Genomic DNA, 4,117 nt, shown 5'->3' on the forward strand with positions numbered 1-4,117 from the left:
GTGAACCAAGATTCGAGAAAGTGGCTACAAAAGAAAGAAGGATCATCTCTGAGGATGAAGAATTTGAAGACGAAGATGTTTTCTCAGACGACTTTCTATCTTATGAAATCACAGAGAAAATCAATCGCTCTTATTTAGAGATTCAAGAAGAAATAGAAAGATCAAGAGCAAGAATTCAAAGAGCTATTCAAAGAAGAAGAAACAGAGAAGAGAGAAAAGCATATCTTCGAGCTAACAGGAAAGGAAGTAAATGGGAAGAAATAAAGAAGAAAATGGACAAACCAGAAACATATCACTATTCAGACCCTGGAAACTCTAATCTGTTGAGAACTGTGGAGCACTACAGAGAGCCATATGTAAACATCCATGAGTTCTATGATCAGTTCAGCAAAGTAATTACTGGAACTACTGTGAACAGTCTGAAGAATGGATGGAAGATCACTATCAATCACAGAGATGGTCTACAAATGAAAGTGTCTACCAGTGTACTGAAGAAGTTGAACATTGTTGAAATGTTCATCTTAGCCTCAAAAATCCCATGGTTGAAATCGAATAAAAATAAATATTTCAGAGACAGACTTTGGAGAATGATGATGGATATATATCCTCAAGCATTTATGTATCCATTCGTGATCAAACTATTTACAGGTGGTAGAATACAGAACATCACCATGTCTGACCAACACATAAGAACCATTCGTTATCTACAACTTACCTTTCTGGAAAGTCAACTAAGGATCAAAAGAGCTAAACTGGAAGTTTCATGTGTTAAAAGGTCTGAAGCAGATGTCAAAGCTGCTGAAGTTCTATATGTTTATAGGCTCAATGACAAGATGATCAGAGACACTGAAAAGGATATGAAGGCAATCACAAGAGAATATCATGAGATGGTGTTCATCAATGGAGAAGCAGAAATTAATCTTCTGAAAGATACTGAACCCATAATCAACACTGACAGTGAAGGGGAGATAGTTTTTAGAATCAACAAATGCAGAATCAGAATCAAAGACTTCAGGACAAGTGAATCAGGCTCAATACAACAAGCCTTGACGGATGTCAAACTATCCACTTGTAAAGAAGACAAGGTTACTTTGATCCCTATCATAAAGATACTTGACGAGGTAATGAAAGAAGAGTCAATAAATGACACTAGAAGAGTAAGAGGACATCCAAAAAGGATAACAGTCTTCGTTATGTCAAGAAAATGCTCATTATTGTTTGATCTGGTTCCTAAATGCTCTAAAGTCAAGTATCTTGAGATAATGCTTCATGAACTGAATAATCCACCTCCAGTCAATGCACTTGAGATAGAAGTTCGTCATTGTGTACAAGCTGGATTGAATTAGCTGAAAGAGTCTCCTCCAAAACCTTTAGGTCCTAAGAAGAAAGTCTCTAAGATAAAATCCGATCAGCCTCAAGAAGAAGAAGGAAGCAGGAAGTAGAAGAAGACAAAGACAAATAAGACATAGAGTATATGTTCAGGCTAGAGGAACACTTCTTTGTAATTTGTATCTTAAGAAATCTGGAAATAAATATGTAATCCAGAATATATTTAATATCTTTATCTATTTTATAGTTCGTACTTTTTCTTATTATTAGTTGAGTTATCCTTAGGGATTTGCTTGTCGAACTCTAACAATCAAATAGGGGGAGATTGTAAAGCATAATGTAGTGTAACATGTAATCGAGGATTTATAACTCAACATGAAAACATAAATAGATAAACAATATTAAACTGTGAAGCACAGGAACCCTTCATATGAAGACGGGATAAACACAAAGAACCAAATGATGTGATTGATTCATTAAGTCCTCTAACAGATCATGGGAAGAAGTTCATTGTTATGTTCAAGCAGCTATGAAGAATAAGACATCAAGGGGCTTTAGACATCAGTTGCATGTATTGATTTCAAGTATTACAAATTAAGGGTTCAGTGAAAGAAGCAATGGATAAACATCAGTCTGTATCAACTCAGAAACACAAGTCAAATTGAATTAGGATCCTCACAATGCTAGCTGTTTATGAACCAGACCAGTGCACCAAACATCAGCATTCAAGAAAGTATTTTGATTCAATTAACAGAAGAAAAATGATTGATACAGTGAAGAATGGTTTGACACAGATCTAAAATACTCTAAGTCTTGACAGCTATCTCTACCTGTCGCCATAGAGCTGTCGCCACAGAAGGTGTCACCACAGGGATATGCTCAAGGCAACCCTGTCGCCATAGAGTTGTCACCACAGAAGGTGTCACCACAGGGATATGCTCAAGGAAACCCTGTCGCCATAGAGATGTCACCATAGAAGGTGCCACCACAGGGATATTCTTAAGGCAACTCTGTCGCCACAGAGCTGTCACCACAGGGAAGGTTCAAGTGATGATGTCGCCACAAAGTTGTCGCCATAGAGGTGTTCACTGATTTAATGTTCAGCAAATTTAATGAAATGAGTGGACAAGAATTGGTCACCTGTCCATTGAATTTGAAAAGACTACAAAGCAACAATTGAATGTAATTCATTCAGTTAGTTATCTTCTTCAGCAAACACAGAAAGTTTACGAGAGCTCCATTAAAGCTTCACATTTATATCTTTGTAAGCATATTGTTATGCTGCCGAATTTATTATAGCTAATCAATACATTGATTAGATTGTAGCTACCTCAAGGTTTATATTAATAAAACAATATATTCCTCGAATTGTTTTGTGTTGTTTTTTATTCCGTACTTTTAACGAAGAACTTAAAACGAATCAAAAATATTGTAGGTATCGTATTCAACCCCTCCTTCTACGATACTTTGGGACTAACATTTTCTTCCTTCTTGCCTGGAACTTCTATGTCACTAGGGAGTGTACCAGGTTGTCGATTCTTAAAGGCATTGGCAATCTACCCAATTTGATTCTCCAAGGTCTTGATAGAAATCGCTTGGCTCTTGCACATGAACTTTAACTGCTCTGATTCATATTTTTCATTAGATTGTTGCAGTTGGAGTTGTTGTCTTGGTGCATATTGCGGTTGTTGAAAACCAGGAGGGTTGTATTGCTTTGATGCATACTGCTAATAAGGTTGTTGCACCGTATTCTGAGTGTTGCTCCAGCTGAAGTTAGGATGATTGCGGTTGTTGGAATGATAGGTGGCTGGAACTGGTTGTTGCGACCTCTAAAAGTTGCTCACGAACTGAGCTAATTCACTAGAAATAGCACACTGCTCCATCTCATGCGCATCAGCACAAAGCTCACAGACACTAGTGATATGATTAACTCCATAATTTGCCAAAGAATCCACCTTCATCGTCAAAGCCTTAATTAGTTGCATCTACCTCTAGAATTCCTGCTACCTTGCCTTGAGTTAGTCTCTGAGATGGGTTCTGGTACTCATTAGCAGCCATCAGTTCAATCAAATCATAAGCTTCATCATAGCTCTTAGCCCATAGGGCTCCACCTTATGCTGTATCAAGCATTGGTCTAGAGGTCGCACCCAAACCATTATAAAAGCAGTTTATAATCATCCAGTCAGGCATCCCATAATGAGAACACTGTCTAAACATCTCCTTATAACAATCCCAAGCTTCACATAAAGACTCTCCCGATTGCTGCACAAATTGAGTAAGAGCATTCCTGATTGCAGCTGTCTTCGCCATAATAAGAATTTAGTAAGAAAATTTTGAGCAAGATCTTCCTATTTGGTGATAGATCCTGGTGGTAGAGAATGCAACCAACACTTAGCTTCATCCCTCAGAGAGAATGTGAAAAGCCTTAGCTTTATAGCATCTTCAGACACATTATTGAATTTGAAAGTATCGCAAATCTTGATAAAATCTTTAATATGCACTGGGATCTTCCGTCGGAGAACCCCCAAATTGGACTGAGTTCTGCACCATCTGAATCGTGATAGCCTTGATTTTAAAAGTGTTAGCCGCGATGGCTGGTCTGACAATGCTAGACTGAATATCATTGATCTTCGGTTGAGAGTAATCAATCAAAGCCTTCATATTCGCTTCTGGTTCTCCCATTGTAACAAGAGCTTATTCTTCAACTTTCTCCTCTTTTACAAAAGCTTCTTCTTCTACTAAAACTTCTTCCTCCGCTTTATCCAGTGTTCTCTTTCGAGATCGAGAA

At 37.7% G+C, this 4,117-nt stretch overlaps 1 non-coding gene across 1 annotated transcript; it reads left to right on the forward strand.

Moving 5' to 3' along the window:
* Positions 1–3,517: 3,517 nt before the first annotated feature.
* On the forward strand, positions 3,518–3,624 carry LOC141669272 (small nucleolar RNA R71). The gene has a single exon (XR_012553560.1). It is a non-coding gene; the product is annotated as a small nucleolar RNA R71 (small nucleolar RNA).
* Positions 3,625–4,117: the final 493 nt, after the last annotated feature.

This window comes from Apium graveolens, chromosome 6, assembly GCF_009905375.1.
Source record: "Apium graveolens cultivar Ventura chromosome 6, ASM990537v1, whole genome shotgun sequence".
NCBI lineage: Eukaryota > Viridiplantae > Streptophyta > Magnoliopsida > Apiales > Apiaceae > Apium > Apium graveolens.